The 22,652-nt window shown below is 42.1% G+C and overlaps 2 long non-coding RNA genes across 2 annotated transcripts in view; one reads left to right on the plus strand and one right to left on the minus strand.

The window, feature by feature from the left end:
* LOC309702485 overlaps nt 1-22,652 on the plus strand; it is an 85,112-nt gene that overhangs the window by 35,634 nt on the left and 26,826 nt on the right. The window lies entirely within an intron of this gene.
* On the minus strand, nt 301-16,702 carry LOC309702522. Its single transcript, XR_014275586.1, has 3 exons — nt 16,578-16,702; nt 4,172-4,277; nt 301-546 (listed from the first exon to the last, which is right to left on the minus strand). It is a non-coding gene; the product is annotated as an uncharacterized lncRNA (long non-coding RNA).

Genomic DNA, 22,652 nt, shown 5'->3' on the forward strand with positions numbered 1-22,652 from the left:
ACTCTGTAAGTGGCTACTTTGAGTAAAAGCTCTGCCACACTGATCACAGCTGTACGCTTTAACTCCACTGTGGATGAGTTGGTGTTTTTTTAGGTAACCCTTCCTGGAAAAAGAATTTCCACACAAGTCACAGCTGAACGGTCTCTCTCCAGTGTGGATGACCTGATGCCGTTTTAGTTTAGCCCTCACAGTAAAACCCTTCCCACACTCGTCACAGCTGTATGGCTTAATTCCAGAGTGGGTAACTAGATGACTCTGTAAGCTGGTACTGTGAGTAAAAGCTCTGCCACACTGATCACAGCTGTACGCTTTAACTCCACTGTGGATGAGTTGGTGTGTTTTTAGGTGACCCTTCAAGGAAAAAGACTTTCCACACAAGTCACAGCTGAACGGTCTCTCTCCAGTGTGGATGACCTGATGCTGTTTTAGTTTAGCCCTCACAGTAAAACCCTTCCCACACTCGTCACAGGTGTGTTTTTTCTCTCCCTTTCTTCTGTGAGGTTTGTCGGCCTCCTGAGAGCGCTGACTTCTGGCTCCATGTTGGTCCTGCAGTGACAGAGATACAAACAGAGGCAGTGAGTGAAATGCAGTCGTGGAACAAACTCAACCTTCAAACTCCATTAACACTAGTTTTAAACCTGAAGGTGGAGCGTGGCACCAAACACCTTAAAGGTCTCTTATCCCCACCTGCTGGTAGTTCTAACACATTACATCCAACCTGCTGTTAAAGATAATTCATGACTGTTCAAACACTAAAATCATGCACACACACACACACACACACACACACACACACACACACACACACACACACATTATTTTATAATTTAGATTATTTTGTTGTTTCCTATGACATATTTCTATAATTTGTATAGATTTATACAGAATTATTCAGTGATAATAAATCCTATGTTTGTTTATTCTAAAGGAACCCCGTTAGCTTCCACAACAGATGTTGCTCGTCTTCCGTCAAATACTCACATAATATTTTACACAATAAAGTGGATTCAAGATATCCACATAATTTCACTCTTACATCCACAGTGAGGTTTCACAATTGTTCAAATATAAGCAATCAATAATAATAATAATAATATCAATAACATTGAGGCACATTACACAAATTTCAAAAACAAATCGTGTGTTACAATATTTACAACAACTAAAAGCTCTGTAAATCGGCTTTTAAGTGTTCATTGAAGTTTTGAATAATTCTCTAATTTTTTAAGGCAACTTATTCCACTTAAAAGTTGCTCTAAATGTAACAGTTTTACAAAACGTTACTTTTAACTCGAGCATTTACTAAATTGCAGCTTGTTGAAAACTGTGTAATATGATGATGTATTTCATCTGGATACTGCAGCTGAGCAGAATAAATGTGGTGTGTTTAACAGAATTGCTTTCTTTAGAACTACAAGTAAGCCATAGAATATTTTAGCCTGTACAGGAAGCCAAGAAAGGTTATTATGCATTTTATCAATATTAGTATAGTATGAACATCTTCACACTAATCTGGACGCCTTATTCTGGACTAACTGAAGTCTGTTAAGATCTGTCTTATTAGCTGCTGACCAAATGATTGAACAATACTCCAGATGAGACATTACTAGTGCATTAATGACATCTTTCATAATGAAGAAGTGATACACAAAGAGCATTTCATAGCCATAGCTATGCCTTGTCGGCAGAGTTATGTGACATTAGTGATGTTTGTACTTTCAGCGTTAACTTGGTTTTAAAGCCTTTAAAATATACGCCGTTCAATAGTCGACCTTAATCTGACAGAGAATGTGATGATTTTGTGGATAATTAAAGTCAGTCATATATCCACAAACACAACAAGCTGAAAGTCAGTGATGCTGCTCGGTTTGCAGCCCTGAACATCACGGCACAAGCAGGATTCACTGCACTGTTAATGTTAGCTGTGTTATATTGCTGCCTCTGTTCGGTGGTGTCGAGCCAAACGCACTTTAACGTGTGTTTGAACGAGCTGACGGTTCACTCGTTAAGCTGAAAGAAAGATGCTTTAATCACAGCAGTCACACATGTGTCCACTGCACCATCTGGAACTCTTCTTGTTTACACTCGTAATAACACAAACACTAAATCCTGCTTCTCTGGTGCTGTTGTGTAGCAGTGTGTACACCTGAGACTGTCACCTGTCTGTCTGTCCTGCACTCTCTCTCTGTTTCTTTCTCTCTGATTGTGGAATAAAAGTATGAACATGTGTTTATAAGTTACACTTGTGTTTGAATCCTGCAGCTTATCACACATTTGATTTCCATGTGTGACGACTGCAAGTGTCCAGAGTGAGGACAGACTGAGGGAGCCACTGCTGCACATCATCTGTGAGGCTTTGCAGCCCTGATGATCCACCAGGACAAACTCAGCAGTGTGTGAGGAAGAGGAGGAGGAAGAGCCAGCAGCAGCTGACAGATGGAGAGAATAGACAGACTGTTCCCTGTTTGTGAAGGACTGCTAGGAAAGTTTAACATAACTGTCTGTGCTGAATCAGTCTTATTAGGTAATGTTCAAATAATGTGATCATCCCAGTGTTTTCAGTGTGGGAGAAAGTACTCAGGGCCTTCAAGTTACACACTATGAAAGGCAGCAACAAGTTTAATGTTCAGAAACCTAAAGTCTGTATCAGCAGCAGGATGGAGCTAAAAATAAATGTTGGTTTCAGTTCTATGAAGCTTTGAGTATTTTGGATCAGTAGCTGCTGTGTTTGTCGCATCATATTGCTGTAATTGTTTATATGCTTTATATATTCTGAGCTAAGTTGATCTATAGTGTTACATCATATTCTATAAGGATGTTATGTGTTTGTAGACTTTCTGCCCAGTTTGACCCATTTAGCAGAAGTCAGCCTGTTTAAGGCTCTGATATCTATTCTGTGTGACTTAAAGCAGTTATGACATGGTCTGATTTTCTCACCCAATAAAGGAATATTTCATATATCAGTCTACTCTTCATTCTATCAGACACAGTTATCACAGCTCCTACATTTGCTTTTACACATATATGTAAGCATTGAGCCAAATGTAATAATGCCAACATACTGAAGGAACAACATTTGTCTCTTATATATGATACATCTATATACACACTGTCACAGATACTTGTCTGTGAGTGAAGTGATTAATATAATAACTATAATATTGGCCATATTATATTTACATTACCACAGTGAGATGACTTTAGTCTCATGAACAACATCAGCTAATTGTTATTTACAGCTAATCTTAAACGACTGTTCAGCACAGAAATGAAGCCCAACAATCATGTTTCACAGTCCTGTGGTCTCAGCCTCAGATACTCATCAAATCACACAGAGCTCATGTAGAAACAAATGAACTAAATCTGTTCTCCTTCATTTCTGTCAAACAAAGCTGTATGAAACGTTTCCAGCTGTTAGTATCATGGTTGCTAGGCAACCTGGGCAGCACGACCGAGGCTAGACATCCCATTTCACGAGCCTACGAGCCTCGCACTTCGGCCTTAGCGGTCTTTGAGTACGCGGCCCTTGAGGACTTTAAAGCTGCAGAACCTGAATCGGGATACAGCCATGATGATCTCCAGCCTCGTGCTCGCCAACATTCTCACCTGAGTTAAGAAGACGATCACTGAAATGGTCTCAGCAGGTCCTTTGATGACAGCAATGAAATGCAGTGGTAAGGCTTTTTGGGGATTAAGTTCGTTTTCATGGCAAAGAAGGACGATGCAGTTCATCTGATCACTCCTCATAACATTCTGGAGTGCAGGCAAAATGCTATTATAAAAACTTAAGCAGCAACTTCTCCAGGTTCCAATATTTATGCAATTCTCAAACCTTTTGGCCACGACTGTATAACCTCTTCTGAAGTTTAGTGGATATTATACGTGGTTATGCTCAGGATGTGTCGGCCAGTTTCCACTGGAAACGCCTTTTGGTTAAACTGTCAGCGAGGAATTTGCATTTGCACTGTTACATTTTTATATAACTTTAATGCACATAAACAACAGCTGCTTGTTTCAGTGAAAATACATTGATGGGTTTTTAATAAAGTTGTGCAGCTGTAAAGTATTTTGTCTGGTGTCAATTCTATTGTCAGCTACATCGTTATGGCAAATGTTCAAATGTATATGGTGATAAGTATCTTTGGTCATATGGTCCTGCTCTGTCTGTCACCTTCTGTGTTGAGCTCATTGTTTCCTCTGTAGTGGCTGAGCTGAGTCCAAGTAGCTGAAAATGTTCCTCTGCTGCTCCGTCAGACTCTCCTCCTCCTGCTGATCAGCTGGGACACAAAACAGATCTTTGTTAGGCTCCACACTGCACTGAAGAGTCAAAGTGTCTCATATGTTCATCTGACAAGTAAAAGAACACATTTTTGTTTCCCGAGGTGGGCAACTTGTTGGAAACAAACACAAAAGCTTTGAGCACTGATACCTGCCATTGCTGGCATTGAAAGATGCAACGCCAGCAATGTGGATTGTCAAGACTCAAACCAATCATCAAGCAAAGACAACAGGGATCATTTGTTTCTGTTTATTTAGCATTCACAGCATTTGTAGTTGCCTTCTGTGCAGGGGAAGTCCACGCACACTGTGTGGTACCGCCATCCGCAGAAGGTGCATTCAACCTCTGTAAGAGAAACGAGATTGTCTGAGACTGAAATGATATTCACTAAAGAAGTGGTGATTTGTAAAACTTCACATTTTGATCCGGGACGTACTCTGCATGAAAACAAGCGCTCACTCTTCCTGCTCAACAAATGACAAGGGCGGAGCCTTATACCACGTGATACAGAAGCTGTGCCGTGTGATGCTAAAATTAGCAGGGAAAAAACAACGGAGAGCACGTCAGGGATGACGAGAAAGTGACAGGAGAAAATCCGTCCCGATCAACCACCCAAACATCAATAACGGGAACCTTATACAGCGCTTCCCTATACACGTCGAACTCCCGCAGGCACAAAGACATCACGGAGGCTATCACTTATCACCTGACCAAAGATATGGCTCCATCAACACTGTGCAAAACGAGGGATTTAGGAAAACGATCAACACCCTAGACAAACGCTACACAGTGCCGTCCCGCAACTATTTTTCTATTGTTGCACTACCTGCTCTGTACACGCAGCGTCGAGCAACGGTGGAGACGGAATTTCAAGCAGGACAACATTTTGCTGCAACAACAAAACGTGAGACATTTGTTGTTTTATGTTTATTTATTGTTATGACAGAATCATGATCTCAATTCTAAGCCAAAAAATCGTGATTCTCATTTTATGCAAAATCGTGCAGCCCTAACATTAACACAAAACTATTGTTTCACCAGAGAAACACACATGAAGAGAGAGAGAGAGAGACAATAACAGCTACCAAACAGTCGTCATAATTCGTCACACAATGAGAAAAGGACAAATCAACAAGTAACAATGACTAATTAGGGGCTAGGGGGGCTTGAGCACCCGCCCCTTTCCTGATGGGTGCCCAAGGTGCCCTTTTGTTGAGGCAACTTTTTTTTTTTTAATTATTATTATTATTTTTTTTTAATGTGTGTGTGCGTGCGGAGTCCTGTCTGTGCCCCTCAACAATAATATTTAACTATTAATCACAGTTTTGCTAAATAAAAGGATCTGGCTTGCATCAGTCACATGATCACATTTAACCAATGATCGCCCTCGACGGCAGAACGCGCTGGTTACGAGCCGGGAACGAGCTCACAAAGAGCACGCGTATTTTTAGCGGTCCGGAGCTGTAGGAGAAACACAAGTTAACTCAGAGACACAGACTGATGCGACAAAACCAGTAAGTCGGTGTACAGCGCACACTGTAGTGTGTAGCACCCAGGAGTATTAGCTTATTACGTACACGTTGGTAAGCTGTCTTGTTGCTACTGACGAACTGAAACAAACGAGCGTGCTGTGCGTGCAACAGCGCGACAAACATTACCTGTCCTTTTATTAACTGCACAAGTAGTGCTGGTCACAGCTGCTGGCTACCTGTGTAAGGCTGTCATGGGTCTGTAGCTCTGTCACCGTTTTAGGGAACATGTTTAGTTTTAAAGTAAGTTTCCGAGCTTTTCCTGCCTTTCTGGAGGGATTATATTTCACTAAAAAACCATCTAATATGCATGTCCACATAATTATGCATTATTATAATTATAATGTATTAAAAACACAAGCTGTATTTTAAAGAACATACATTAAGAAGCAGATTATATTAGATTTATATTTTAAATAAGACAAAATTTGGATGTTACAGCAGTAAAATGATTGTATCTGTTTAAACATGTAATAAGCTTTGCCCTGCACAGAGTGGATAGTGAAACAAATGGAATCATCATAAATACATTATTTCATATTTATTACTTCCCCCTCCTCGTTGCTTTATTATTGTAGCTCTAGTAATAAATAATAATGTAAGGATTCTGGATCAGCACCATGATGCCCACAGTATATACAGTATTCTGAAGAAGGTCTAAAATGTCACTGTGTGTGCGTGCATGTGTGTGTTTTATTTAGCTGGATTTAAAAAAATATTACTCATGATATAACATTGTGCAGACATGGCTGGTAAGGACATGAGGAGGAAACAGCAGGAGCTGTGTGAGGCTACTAAAGGCAGGGCTATAACATTTTTCTGCCATCATTTTATTTTAGATTAAGTGCAAGAGTTTTTAGGTGTGGATAATTAGATTATAGTTTATTGCAATAGCAAGTTGTGCCTTGTTCTCACATAGACAGCAAGTGCAGAGTGATATATGAAATGATGGGATGGAAGGAAGAAGAGAAGCAAAGAGTGATTCACAGACAGAGCCTAAATTATTTCTCACAGTTTTTGTTGCCTTATGGTTCCAAGCGCTGTCACCAATCTTTGCATTTTGTTATTATCTCATGACACTTGTTTAATCAGCTACCATCTTCCCTGTGGACTTTTTAATGTCTACAGTCTCAGACCAACACAGCCCTGCCCTCATAGCTGGACTGGCCATCGGGCATACCGGGCATTTGCCCGGTGGGCCGCTGGCGATTTTTTGTTTTTATGGGCCGACCGATTTCTTTTTTTTTTTTACTTTTTTTTTGGGGAAGGGTATAAACAATGAAAGGCGTTGGATTGGCCAATTGGTCATGATCGACTCTGGGCTGGACCAATTACAGCCGAGGAGGTCGGATGCACCCTCCCCCTTGTTTAGCAATCTTATAGACGAACTAAAGAAAATGGAGAACAAAAAAAGGAAAGGAGGTGCAGAAAAAATTAGGGCCAAAAAGAAACAAGCCCTTCAGGCAGACGCTGCCAAATGTGTGAAAATTACTGAATTGTTTGGTGGTAGCTATGGCACAGCTTCCATAGATTTAGCAAGATCAGCAAGTGGTGGAGGCCAGCAGGTGGATGAAGGAAAGGGGAGGCAGGAGGAGAGACCCGAAGCGGGTCATAGTGGCAGAGGAACTGAACTTCAGGTAAGAAGTTATGACCTGCTGTCTATCTGTGTCAGATATAAACTAATTTTAGTTGTAGTTTGTTTTCGTTGTGGTGACTTTATACAGTCGCTTAGAATAACTGGTACAGCGTAACTAGCATGACGGAGTTTATATACTGCTGGGCGGGTGCTATGAAGTTACTGATAGTAAATTTTATTTTATGCTTAAGGTTAGTTTCTCAAACTTCTCAAAATCTTAACAAATTGTGCCAATCCTTACATGTTGCACCAGGCTGATTTATCATCAAAAGTGGAGAAGTCTGTGACAGAGGAGACAGAAGAGCAGCAGAGAGAGATGGAAGGGCAGCAGAGAGAGATGGAAGAGCAGCAGAGAGAGATGGAAGAGCAAGAGAGAGAGATGGAAGAGCAAGAGAGAGAGATGGAGCAAGAGAGAGAGATGGAGCAAGAGAGAGAGATGGAAGAGCAGGAGAGAGAGATGGAAGAGCAAGGGAGAGAGATGGAAGAGCAAGAGAGAGAGATGGAAGAGCAGGAGAGAGAGATGGAGCAAGAGAGAGAGATGGAGCAAGAGAGAGAGATGGAAGAGCAAGAGAGAGACATGGAAGAGCAGCAGAGAGAGATGGAAGAGCAGGAGAGAGAGACGGAAGAGCAAGAGAGAGAGACGGAAGAGCAAGAGAGAGAGATGGAAGAGCAAGAGAGAGAGATGGAAGAGCAGGAGAGAGAGATGGAAGAGCAAGAGAGAGAGATGGAGCAAGAGAGAGAGATGGAGCAAGAGAGAGAGATGGAAGAGCATGGAGCAAGAGAGAGAGATGGAAGAGCAAGAGAGAGAGATGGAAGAGCAGCAGAGAGAGATGGAAGAGCAGGAGAGAGAGATGGAAGAGCAAGAGAGAGAGATGGAAGAGCAAGAGAGAGAGATGGAGCAAGAGAGAGAGATGGAAGAGCAGCAGAGAGAGATGGAAGAGCAGGAGAGAGAGATGGAAGAGCAAGAGAGAGAGATGGAAGAGCAAGAGAGAGAGATGGAGCAAGAGAGAGAGATGGAAGAGCAGCAGAGAGAGATGGAAGAGCAAGAGAGAGAGATGGAGCAAGAGAGAGAGATGGAGCAAGAGAGAGAGATGGAAGAGCATGGAGCAAGAGAGAGAGATGGAAGAGCAAGAGAGAGAGATGGAAGAGCAGCAGAGAGAGATGGAAGAGCAGGAGAGAGAGATGGAAGAGCAAGAGAGAGAGATGGAAGAGCAAGAGAGAGAGATGGAGCAAGAGAGAGAGATGGAAGAGCATGGAGCAAGAGAGAGAGATGGAAGAGCAGCAGAGAGAGATGGAAGAGCAGGAGAGAGAGATGGAAGAGCAAGAGAGAGAGATGGAAGAGCAAGAGAGAGAGATGGAGCAAGAGAGAGAGATGGAAGAGCAGCAGAGAGAGATGGAAGAGCAAGAGAGAGAGATGGAGCAAGAGAGAGAGATGGAGCAAGAGAGAGAGAGATGGAAGAGCAAGAGAGAGAGATGGAGCAAGAGAGAGAGATGGAGCAAGAGAGAGAGATGGAAGAGCAGGAGAGAGAGATGGAAGAGCAGGAGAGAGAGAGATGGAGCAAGAGAGAGAGATGGAAGAGCAGCAGAGAGAGATGGAAGAGCAGCAGAGAGAGATGGAAGAGCAGGAGAGAGAGATGGAAGAGCAGCAGAGAGAGATGGAGCAAGAGAGAGAGATAGAAGAGCAAGAGAGAGAGATGGAAGAGCAAGAGAGAGAGATGGAAGAGCAGGAGAGAGAGATGGAAGAGCAGGAGAGAGAGATGGAAGAGCAGCAGAGAGAGATGGAGCAAGAGAGAGAGATAGAAGAGCAAGAGAGAGAGATGGAAGAGCAAGAGAGAGAGATGGAGCAAGAGAGAGAGATGGAAGAGCAAGAGAGTGAGAGCCAGGGCATCGATTACTTTGCTCGCCCTGAACCTGCCATATTACAGGCCTTCTTAGATTACCACCCACAGCAGAACAGTAGCAGTGCAGTTGTGATGAGGGTGTTCAGCTGTAAAGATGGCACCAACAGGAAGTGGCTTACTTATTGCAAAGAACGCCATTTATTGTTCTGCTTTGTGTGTCTGGCATTTGCAAGGCTGACTGACACCAGCACATTTATAACAGGCATGAGTGACTGGCGACATATACATCTGCGCACAGAGGAGCATGAAAAGAGCAATACACACCAGACCTGTGCTGAAGCTTTTTTCTTAAGGTGCTCAAAAGGCAACATCAGGAGCTTGTTTGCTGGCAGTCAGTTGTCAGCTCACAGAGCACAAGTGAAAAAGAGACGGCAAGTTTTAGAGCGTATAGTGGATGTGATCAAAGTACTTGGGAAGAGGGGACTCAGCTATAGGCATGTGGAGAATGAGGCTGCATACACTTTAGGTGATAACACCATCGATCATGGTAACTTTCTGGAACTGATTGTGTTATTAGGCAAGTATGATATGTGCCTTGGAGAACATTTGAATGACTGCATTAGAGATGGACCGATCCGATATTACGTATCGGTATCGGTCCGATACTGACCTAAATTACTGGATCGGATATCGGAGAAAAATAAAAAATTTAATCCGATCCATTAAATATCACGAAAGCACCTCACAAAAGTTGCAACACGCCGTAACTCACCTCAGAACGTTAGCACGTCGGAGCAGTATGCATCACGTGATAGAGCGGCTGTGGCATGCGGGACCTGTCAGTGGTCTGGATAGCATTTGGAGCTTCGCTAGCAACCCGGCATTTCATCTCCGACAAAGTTATCCCCGAGAGAAGTAAAGCAAGTGTGTAAGTCCATCTCTGAATGTTTGTAAAGCATTCCTGCGTTAAGCTTAACAAGCGATATATGGAGCGACTGCCTCTTCTTGCTGCTACTTCAATCATGAAACTGATCAATGATCAGCTGATCGGCTTTTCTGTCGCGAGTCCATCTCTCTTGTTTGTTTTTGGCCCACTTTGCACCAGAAAGAGGAAACCAGCGGCTGAACAACAGCAGCACGTTTAAGCTTGATAAGCTGTTGTTAGAATTTATTTAATATTACTTTCTACACCAGGATCTTTTTCTACGTAGCTGACGGCTGGTAACTGTGCAGGGGCGGATCTAGCAAAGTTAAGCCAGGGGGGCCGATAGGGCATGAACAGGGAAAAGGGGGCACAAAGACAGACTTTTCTTTCTTATTCTCATTTAAAATGTCTAGCTTTTAATAAATAATTATCCAAATCTTACACCCAAAGTTTTAATTTGATGTAAAATGAATAGAAGTCAATTACTGTATATAGTAACTATTAAGTCTAATATATATACCCTAGTAAGCTATAGTACTTTTTCCTTTGGGAAGGTACCATCTGTGCAGTCTGCAATTTTGTTGAAGAAAGATGTTGAATCTATTTAATATTTCTTGAAAAATAATTGATTTCTGTGCATTTTTTTTCACACTGCATCAAATTAAGGTTGATTACTTCGATTAAGCATCATGAGGTGGAGCGTGAGGGGTGGGGTTCCCTATTTTTTATTTATTTATTTTTGTTGTTGCTGGGAGTTGGAACCCTATTAGTTAGGTTGCTTAATATTTACGCTAAGTACTCTTTAAAATACCAGAATAGGGAGGATGGTGTAGGTTTAAGTTTATTAGATTGATCAGTATTGCTGAACTATGAAATATTTTTTTTTGCATACAGGTATAACAGAATAACTTTAGTGTAGTTGTTGTTTTAAACTTGAGTATGAACTTATACAAAATGCAGCAATATATTTAAAAAAACAGTTTTGTTGATTAAAAAACACTATATCGGATTCATATCGGTATCGGCAGATATCCAAATTTATGATATCGGTATCGGTATCGGACATAAAAAAGTGGTATCGTGCCTTCTCTAGACTGCATTGAAAAAAGCAAGAAGTTGCATCAGACCAGTGGATCAAGAGGTAGAGGATCTCTCATCACCCTACTCTCCAAAACAACTGTCAAATCAGTGATTGATCCACTTGGCCATCTCCTTCAAGAGAGCATCGCCAGTGATGTCCAGAAAGCTGGGATGTTTTCTGTTCAGCTAGACACAACCCAAGACATCACAGGTTATGATCAGTGTTCAGTAATCATCAGGTATGTTACTGAGTCTGTGCAGGAGAGGCTTGTCTCCATAGTGAGGTGCGAAGCATCCACGGGGCAGTACTTTGTAAACTTGCTTTCCGGAGTTTTAGAGCATCTCAATCTAGACAAGGCCATGTGCATTGGGAATGCAACAGATGGTGCTTCAAATATGCAGGGCCAGTACAAAGGCTTTTCAGCACTTATGACTGCCCAGTCTCCAACTCATGTGCATGTGTGGTGCTATGCACACATACTTAATCTTGTGATTGCTGACACAACACAAAGTGTCATTGAAAGTGGATCACTCTTTAATTTACTTAATGACATAGCTGTGTTCATCAAGGAGTCCTATCACAGGGTTGATCTGTGGGAGAAACAAACCGAAAACACAAGACAGACGCCTCAGTCCAATAGGTGAGACACGGTGGTGGGCCAAGCATGATGCCCTCCAGAAAATCTTTGGACATTTTGGAAAACCAGATGATGGCCTCTTCGTTGATGTAGTGCTGACGATGGAAGCCATTGAAAAGAGGGAAAAAGAAAAGCCAGCTGTTTGTGCCAAAGCACGAGGCTTTAAAGAGTGTCTCTTGAAGCATGAAACTGTGTTAACAGCACAGATATTTCTTAGAGTGTTTGAGCAACAACTCCTCTGTCAAAGTACCTCCAGTCAAAGGGGATGGACATTCTCTCTGCCCATCATATGGTGACTGCCACACAAGATGGCCTCAAAAGTATTGCCAGGGACTTTCCAACTCTGAAGACAGCTGCAGACACATTTGTGAAACAGACAAATCAAAAACTAGAGGAGAGGGAGAACAACACAGACATGGAAGTGGAGGCTGAACTACCTAAAAAGAGAGCCAAAAGGAGAAAAGGTATGGCCGGAGAGATGCCTGAAGATGAGTTGCAAATCAATGCTGAGAAATCATATGAGGTGAAAGTGCACAACATCATCCTGGACACAGTTATTGAAGCAATCCACAGACGATTTGTCATACATGGCCCTCTTCTTGCCGATTTGGCATGGTTGGACCCCAGGAAGTTTAGCCAGGTCAGAACAGTTTCTCTTCCAAGTAATGCATTTCAGAACCTCAGCGCCTGTCTACTTAAATTTGACAGCAGGGCTACAGTTAATAACCTTCAGTCAGAACTGAAACGTTTTGCTGAACAGTGGGAAAGGCTTAAGACATCACATGTAGATGAGTACACGACCAGAACAGCAAAGGACAGATCTGAAGAATGGGACGAAGAAAGTGAAATTGTGACCGAAAGCTGTGGTTCTTGCAAAAATTGCCCACTGTGCTGCTATCAAATACTCAGGCGGTTCAACATGCTGTCTGATGCCTATCGTCTCCTTGGGCTGGCATACAAGTACCTGCTGACCCTCTCCCTCACTCAGGTTGCCTGTGAAAGAACATTCTCTACACTCAAGTTCATTAAAAGCAGACTCCGAAGCAGCCTGTCTGCAAACAAGCTGGAGATGTTTATGCTGATGGCCACTGAAAAGGACATTCTCATGTCATTGGACTCTGACATGGTCATTGACAGGGTAGCTGAGAAGAGTGACCTGCTGAGAAAGCTCCTTTTGTAACCTGGTGAGGTGAAATAAAAATGAGCAAAACATTCCTAATTATCTATTGTTAATATTAAATTCAGCTTTATTGTTATTGCCTAAACGAATACGTTTAGTATCTACCTTCACTTCAAACAAGTCAAGTGATTGGTAAATGCTTAGAATTTGTCCATCTTAATAGATAGAATAAATATGAGATTGGAGTATTAGGCATTTATAAACATATATTCTTACAGTCTTAATCTGTCATTGTTTCATTTCAGATGCTGTCAGTCATTTTAGGAGGACTGAAGTGTGTTCATTTTAAGTAAGTACTATATGGAATATGATTCAACCATTTTTCTAGAGTAAGCATACCAGTACTGTCATCGTCTGAAAAAATCTATTAAGTACAATTCTTTCTCAACCTTCACTGTCTGTCCTTTCACTTCATAAAGGTTTCCATGTCTTAAGATATGTTCAGTGTTGCTGCTGTGGAAGTGTTGTAGGTGACCTTTTATTGATGAGTGAATAGTCTTCGGTGATACAATTCAATCATAATCTGTCCTTTATAGATTTTAATATTCATCTAATCTTTATTCCTTTCTGTCCTGTTTGTCAGGGTCTGATCATACATTGTTTGTTTAAGAGGTTCGAGACCATTCAACTTTTTAAGTTCATCAACGTAAGTACTAGTGTATATGATTTCTCTAATTCCTTTCTGGAATAAAGATGCCAGTACTGTGATCATCTGAGCAAGTCCATCAATTGCCATTCACAGTTCTTTGTCCTTTCACTTGTGTCCTGCTTTTCAGGGTCGCATATAATTTCTTCAGAAGTAAGTACTGTATATGATGCCAGTATTTTCCCATATTTTCTAGATACTGTATTAGTACTGTGTGTAAAATGCCATCAAAAACTCAATTAAGTGTTATTCTTATTCTTCTTTCTCACCTTTCTTTCTCTGTCTCCTTTCATATTTAAAGGTTGCTGTGTTAAAAAAAATATATTGTGCTACCATTCTGTTTTCTATTGTTTTGGTAAATAAATACTTTATGAAAATATCCCTAAATCTGTCATTTATTAATTTTAATATTAATTAATGATCATGTCTCACCTCTAGTGTTCTTGGTCTTAATTTCAGGTTTCTACCATGTGTTGTAGATAGTTCAGGAGGTTAACTCTACCAAGCAGTCTTTTTGTTTCCGCTATGTACTGTTTAAAATCCCGAATAGGGAGAATGGTGTAGGTTTAACTTTATTAGATTGATACATATATACCAACAAGGCAGTGTACATCAAAGCAGTTGTTTTCATGCAAAGGCTTTATGGTTTTTCCTATAGCGATTGACAGACCACGTGACTTTGTGCATTGCATGCCGGGAACTCCTGGCAAAACAATCCAAGTACCGCATCAAATACAAGCATTTGCAATTGCAGCACCACAAAACGTTCATTCTCCGGTATGTACAAAACGACGGAGAACAATGCCGGTCCGTACAAAGACAGACTCGACGAAAAGACAAAGAAAAGATACGAGGAAAAATCAAAGGAGTGAAAGGGTCAGACCCTTACGAGCACACAGAGGGACAAAAGACGTTAGCGTGCTGCCCAACTTTCACCATGCTCAGATTTATAATTATACGGTTCTTGGAGTGAGTGCATACACTCATGAAGTTTAGTAACTTCAGCTCACTGCAACAAGCCCAGGTACAGTTTACCGACGGATGGGTACAGGACCTTGAAATGCACCGAAAGACCATCGTACGAACAAAATCGTCTCACAAATCGTCGTCATAAATACACATTCGTTAACCGTGTATTAATATAACCTTTGAGCTCAACGGTAATTAATTAGTAGTTGAAAAATAATTGTAATATTTGAGCCATTTCTGCTGTCCAACTACTTCTTACAAAATACATTTTTAATGTTAATTAGAATTTTTTTTTACGGCATAAATAAAGGTTATATAAAAGTCACTGCCAAAGACTGATTGCGGCTTCTACCTTGTTACACTAATGTTGTTTGTAGCTCAGTATGACTTAATGTCATCCATGAGGGATGCATTTGACATATGTTTCACATATTATAGCCCAGCAAGTTACTTATAGCAATTTAAATACGAGCAATCAGTTTCTTTGCAAATACCGGAAATCAGTTTTTGGCAGACAATCACTTTTTGGCACCACACCGGCTATTGCAGTTAATAATACAGCAGCTTCTTGCCATTTTTTGTGTTTCTTTTTATCGCTGTGTAACTGAGTTCAATTGAAAGCCTGTATGCGCTAGTACCGCTTGCCAAAAGTTCCCAGAATCCTTTGCGATTTTATCCATGAATGACGTCACATTTTTGGTGGGCCGGTCTCCAGTCAAAATGCCCGGGCAGATTTTTTGTCCCAGTCCAGCCCTGCCTGCCCTCCAGCACTATCCACAGCAACCCCTCAACAGCAACATTGTACCCATCAGGTAAAGCATCGGCTACGTTTGCTTTGCCTTGTTGCCCATATTAGATTCTTGATGAAAGTGTGTTGTTGTTATTCAGCCTGGTTCAATGTGCCCCTTTTTAACTTTGAGCACCCGCCCCTTTAAACCTCTCTGCACAGCCCTGCCTAACAGACCTACACCTTAGTTCACAGATTCACTTTGTCTAAGGTTGATTTCTGGGATTTCACACAACCCAGGATTCAGATCGTGAATCCATGATGGGCTTGGATTTACATCATTATAAATGAAATGTGCTCTACTTGGAAGCAGCCGGCCCCGCCCCTTTTGACGGGTTGTGTGAGACTTTAAATCATCAAACTGTAAATTATAAATTTAAATTGTTATTGATCCTTTACCCCGAGTCCTAAAGTGTAGATTTATTTTCTTACTCTTCTTATATTTATTGTTTGTTTACTTGCACCGCTGTAACTGCAGCCTCGTCGTCTCGTCTCTCTATATGCTGGACTGTCTGTAGCGGAGATGACAATAAAGTTTACTTTGACTTCAGCAGCGCGCAGGCGCACCGAGGGCTCTCGCGCTCACTTTATAGAATTTAGAAAAAACATGGGTGCAGATTATAAGTCTGTATCATAATATCTGTTTGTTGTTTTTATTTTGTTTTGCGAGTTGGTTATTAGATGCCGCTCAAGCCAGCCAGAGACTCCCCGCCGCCCCGCCCTCTCCTCCCTGTGCCGCCAGCAGCAGGCGCACCTCGCAAACGGAGGGCGCCCTTACTCCCAGCAAATGGCTGATAGAAAACCGATCGGTGCCTACGAATTTCCCAATATGCGCTGGCATGACGTCGGGGAAGCATGGGTACGACCGATTATTTTATTTTTTTCTTGCCCGTGATGCCCCCCCCCCACCACGATGCATTCTATTGGTTTGCACACTTACACACACCCAGCTGTGGTTTCCTGTTTTGCTGGACTCTGGAGAGCCCCGCCTTTAACGCTCTTCTCTCACAGAGAGCAACAGAAAACTTGGAAAAACTCCAGATTGACTGAACTCAGTTCAAAGTTACCTTGACACCTTTAGATGTGAGACGTAGTGATGGTCCGCTTGAAGCTGACGCTCCGGTGCGTGTGTCAGAAAGATCAACGCGCTGCTTCAGAAGCACCGTGTCGAGGCTTGATCCGTTTGGCCAGAGTCACGTGATCAGTGACGTCTGAAGCTTCGTTTAGAACGTACCTTTTTTTAAATCGAACTTTATTGAAACACAATGAGTATACAACATACAAACAGATGAAGTTTACAAAAGAACAGAACATGAACATACAGAACCAGGAGTAAAAAAATGATGATATGAGAAGGCGAAAAAAATCAACATATAAATATTGTTCTGAGAGGCTTTTTGTTGGTTGAGTCTGAAATTGATTGTATGTACAATTCATATCCTTATAAAAAGGCAGAAATATGGTGTTTTATTAATAAACTTACATTTATGGATATAAAATAGCTAAAAGTATTAACAAATATTTTATAAAAAACATTTATCATTCTTCCTGGGGAACTTAAAGAAACAGAATAAAACATTTTCCATCGTAAAGAAAACTCCCTTAAAATATGGACAATAACAAAACTGCTAAATTCTTCCAGAATCTCTGTGTAGAGTAACCAAAAGAGATGTGCCACAGTTTCTGGATGATCCCCACAGAAAGTTCAATTAGTATTTATGTCTCTTTTAAATGTTACCATATAGTGACTGGCTGGGTAACATTTATGAAGAATTTTATATGAGATTTCCTTCACCTTGTTCACAATTAGATATTTATGGGATCATCCAGACTGTCTTCCAGGTGATATCTGGAACATGTCGGTTCCAGTAAGATATTCTATATATGGGAGAGACATGATATCTTCTTGGAATAAACTACGTATTCTCTTATTGCTGTTACCAAGTTCCTGTGAAAAGCAGATTTTTCCCACTGCTGACTCAGCTGGATCAGGGAGAGTGACTGAGGCAGATATTGAGCTGTCAGTGTTTTTATATAACATTAAAGTCCCTGAGGGTATGGCACCAAGCACCATTGAGAATTCCCCAACACTGACGGGAAAATTATATAGTGTAAGGAATTCATTGTAAGTAAGTAGTACTCCCTCGTTAAATTTTAAAACTTAGTAGCGGCCGCCATTGTTGGCAGCTGAAATTTGGCTGGGCCGCGCTATGAATTCTGGGATATGGTGGGCCACGAAGGACACACCCGACCCCTCCTTCAAACTCGGGGGAATGAAGGACGCATTTGAAGGAGTCGAGGAATCGGGACAGCCTTCGTCGCCTGGCTGTGACGTCATCGGCCTTCAAATGCGGCCTCCGGAGGATGCAGCCGACGTTTTGGGACACAGCTTGTGTGTCTTTGTTGGTCATGTGACCTCCCAGGGACTACACATGGAAACGAGCAGTTTAGCTCAAATCTGGCAGGTTTCCATCGTCTGTTTTTGTCCTGATGTCCATGAACATGAACACTGTCCCTGTCAAACACGTCCAGATAATCTGATCCAGTGTTGTTCTTCTTCTGTGGTGTTTGTGATGGAGCAGCAGCTGCTGATCCTGATGTCCTCCACCAAGGGGGCAGCAAATTCAGCTGACTGTCATCATTTATTAAAAAGATGTAACAATGTGACATAATGCAATATAATAGTGTCAGTTACACATTGTGGGTTGCACTGTGGCCAGAATGGACATTACCTCCTGCCTAATGGAAGCTGTCAGCCATCCTGCAACCATGAATTAGATAAGCAGAAGTGAAGGGATTGTTAACAACAATTTAATAATAAAATGTAATGTGATAGTTGCACTTTATTAGCTCCCCACAATCGTATGAATAATAACCATGAATGCAATGCATGCTCATAGCAAGTTCTTTAGGTTTAAAGTGAGATCCTGCTTTAAAGGGCGCTTCATCTGCTGGGAATGACATGTTTCTTCTAGTATGTAAGGCTCAGCCCATCTTACTGGGACTTACTTTTGTAGATCCACATGCTCTAAACCTGCTGCTCCATGATTGGTGCAGAAGCTTTAAGCTACTATTAACAAATAATAACCATGGACTTAGTTGTTACTACAATAACTTATCATTGAGCAACTTGTATATTTAATTTTACTTGTAAAACTATGCAAGTAGAATTGAATGGGGCACAGTGAGCTGAGCACAGGCCCACTCTGTGACACTCAGAGGTTTGTGGATATCATACTGAGAGTATTGGACACAGTGCAGCCAGCTTGCAGCCACTTTCCCACCACTTTAGCACAATGTTTACATGAGACTCAGCCACACTAATGTTCCTGGGCAGACATGTGGTGCAGCATGGCTGATGGCACTGTACCTGCAGCTGTCATGGACAAGAACCACTCAATACCTCACCCAAGCCAAGCCTGTGCTGATGTTGTGATCTGAGACCGAGACACTAACCCAGGATCATGATATGATGTTGTGAGAGTTTCACTAAGAATTAGCTCTGATTACAAGATTTCAATCTATCGTAACTCTAATTTGTATTTACTTCAGTTTGTTCATCTTGGAGCTGTGTGCAGCTGAGGACAGTCTTATTATTACCAGGTGAGGATATGTAACAGCCACAGTCTGTAGAGATGATGTCACCATGGAGTGGTGATGTCACTGGAGCTGTCAATATGTGCTCCAGCCAAAGCTACACCAGAGGGTTGTGCTGTGTAACAGGTTGGTGCAGGTGGTGTTATCTACATTTGAACATTAGGCAACAGTCTCATGAAGACACTTTCTATTGTTCACTAAAGACCAACAATAACAGAGACAAAGGGAGAGCAGCAGAACTAGTGCTAACAATTAGCACTGCTAGCCTGCCCACCAACACCAGCTAATGTTCTAAAAACGATGATCAATGATTTTGCTGTAACGGCTCCAGCTGTCTGTGTCAGGGACACGTTGGAGATGAAGTGAGTGATCCAGTGACAAAGGTTTGGAAAGCTGCAGTCAGCTGAGACTAAAGGAGTCACCTGACCGAGAGACCAAATGTTTCACTGAGAACGTCCAGATGAACAGAATCAACCTTTGGGATAATCTGTTCCACACATCCATGTTTCACTTACTGCATTATATTTCCTCATTGCTGTGCACACAGGCCTGTGGCTTATAACCAACTCCAAGTTCAGACTCAGAGGCTGCTGAAGCTGTTTTCTGGAACAGAGACGTGTTGGATATAAAAGCAACTCTTCTTTATGTGTCAGCACTGAGGAAAGGAGCAGCTTCGTTTCTAAGTGTATGAAGGACTGTAGCAGTGTGTGTGTGAGCTTTATTTCACAGACAGAACCATGTCAAAAACACAACTTCAGGTAAAAACAATACAAAATCAAAGAGTCTGATCAGAAGGATTAAACAGAGGAGTGTGGGACTGTTTTTAACAGACAGCAGGTTAAGCCAGGCTGGAGGAGTAAACTGAGCCTCGGTGTGAGCAGCAGTGTGTTTGACAGGAAGCTGAGATAAACAGTCTGGAGCCCATTTAGTGCTTCATATGAAAGTGTGAGGATTTGAAAGCAAATCTAAAATCAAGCAGGAGTCAGTGTGAGAATGATTTGTGCTTTTCCTCAGTCAGATGCTGGGAGTTTCAGTTCATCCATGTTCAGCGTGCTGTGCTTTGTGTAACAGGAGAATATGACAGTATAAATCAAGTCTTCATGTCACTGAAAGCCTCCACAGTCTGCTATGGAGGTGCATCAGTTTGGATTTACAAGAAGAACATTTCTTAAACCTGCCACAAGATGGCGCTCCAACAGAAGGGATGTCCACAGTGTAACACAGACACACACATACTGTGTGAATGTGTGAGTGAATGGGCTTTCAACACAAGGCTTCTGCTGCTACCTTTAATTACATAATTAGCTAACAAGAACAAACTGTTAATTACCACCAAAGAACGGCTCCAGATTTTAGCTGCTGACCATTTTGTGAAACGTTGATTACATCAGCTTATTGTTGATTTTTCAACCTTAATATCAGCTGCTTTAAAGGAGCCTGGTTCTCTGGCAGTAACACTTTTCTTCACTAGATGCAGTGCAGGCACAGTCTGTGTTTCTAAACTACACACTAATGTTCATTGTTGTGCAGCTAAATCCTCCCTCTGGATGGGAAGAATCCCTGTCAGGCTTCAAACACCTGGCTTGGTGTTCTGGAGCTAATGTGTCACCTGTGAGGACTCTGAGATGAACACACAGCAGACACTTCAGTTCTCCGTCTGTGTGTCCTCAGTTTCCCAGCATGCCTTGGCTGTGGTGGTGGAGGTGAATGAGGGGGAACATGCTGCTCTGTCAGCACTCAGGTTTCATACCTGGTGATCTCAGAGGACAAAGCGGCGTTACAGCAGCGCACGTTGATGAGACCTGATGCTCTGAACAGTTCAGACTTCAGCCTCACTCTGAGAAAACAAACGACTGACTGTCAGCAGCAACTACACCTGCTCCATCAGTGACGGAGAGAAGAACTGAGACTGAGAGACATACAGCTGCAGGTCAAAGGTCAGAAACGCCCGCTCTTTGTACGGGTCAGGAGTTAGTACTGCAGAGGTCAGAGGTCAGCTTGCTGACAAACCATTTGAAACAGTTTGGAGCTAAAAGCACAACAGCAGAGGAAAGAAGAGACACTGCAGAGATGATGCAAAATATTGTGTTTTGTTCTCAGCTGTCAAAAAGTGTAACACACGTGTTCCAGCACAGCCTTTGTGTACTTTCACTTCTCCATACTGTCCATTGGAAATCCTGTTTGTTACTTTTTGATTTCAGTCCATGTGTCCAAAGCAAACTTCTGTCCCACACTTTCTCTGCTGACTCTTCACCGATGCTCAGATGATCTCAGATGATTTCACCAGAACTCATCAAAATTCGGGCTCCACAGAAACCCAGACGTCACTAAACAAGCGTAACAAGCAAAGTGAAAACTGGTCGTTCAGCTTTATTGACCAAAGATAAGCTCACATGTCACCTCATGACACAGACACTTATTTCCACAGCATGCACGAGGACTGACAATAAGTGTCTATAAAGCCACTTCTATCTGCCACACCTGTGCTTCTGTCATGGTTGCTCTCCTCTCACTCTGTCATTTATCCACAGTCTGCCTCCCTCTGCTCCGTCAGCTGACGTCCTCTCTACACCACCTGCTGTGTTTTATCCTGCAAAAACACATTTAAGAAGCGTTGCACCGAGTAACGGGAGGAACTGCTATAAAATCCATTTAAAGGAGGTGGTGCTGAGTGCTGTGACTGGGGTCCCACCACTGACATCACGGGTGGAGGACATGTTGGAAAACTGCTACAAAGTGCTGTGCAGCCAGCAGAGCTTACAGTCTGTCCTGTGTGTCATACAGGCTCTCACACTTAGTGTTTCTGTGACACATTGAAGAGAAGTTTGTGTTGTTCACAGTTGTGCTTGTACTGAGTGACAGCTGACATGACCTAACAGGAATAATGTGTCTGTGCTGAATGAGAAGTAACACACAATGAAGTCTTGATGCATCTCAATCATCCAGGAAAGTGAGTCTGTTGCTTCTGTTCATCTGGACGCAGCGTTTTGTGGGAGAAACGTGTCGTCATCATCAGGTGACGTCTTCAGTCTCAGCTGCAGGTTTCAGTCTTACAAACAGGACATTTGCATAAAGACTGAAAGCAGCTGCGGGAACGATGGGCTGGGAGCTCCGTTCCTTCATCTTAATTATGCAGATTCTCAGGACCATTGATCAACAACCACTGATCCATGTCCATGAGTCCCATTCACAGAGATGTGGGAATGGCTGCAGTCACAGCATGTAAGATGGAAATAAATGAGAAGTATTTAGCTGAAGTGGATTTGATTTATGTTAGTTCTTTTTTAACTTGTAGTTCTACATTGGAAGATTATTGTGATATTGAAATATAAAAATACATTTATATTCTATTATTTTCTCAAAATAAGCGTCACACTCGTGGAAGCCGGTGTAGCCGCCGAAACGCCTGCATTTATGGAGACTTTCAGCCCCAGGTAGGCCAGTTATGGATCTTGGATCCACATTATGTCAGCAGCTGTTCTCCACCGTGAACTGTGTTCAAACAAACACGCTCACGCCTCACAGACGACAGCTCACAGTCCTGT

The sequence above is a fragment of the Aulonocara stuartgranti genome, assembly GCF_965226115.1.
Source record: "Aulonocara stuartgranti genome assembly, chromosome: 3".
Taxonomy (NCBI): Eukaryota; Metazoa; Chordata; class Actinopteri; order Cichliformes; family Cichlidae; genus Aulonocara; species Aulonocara stuartgranti.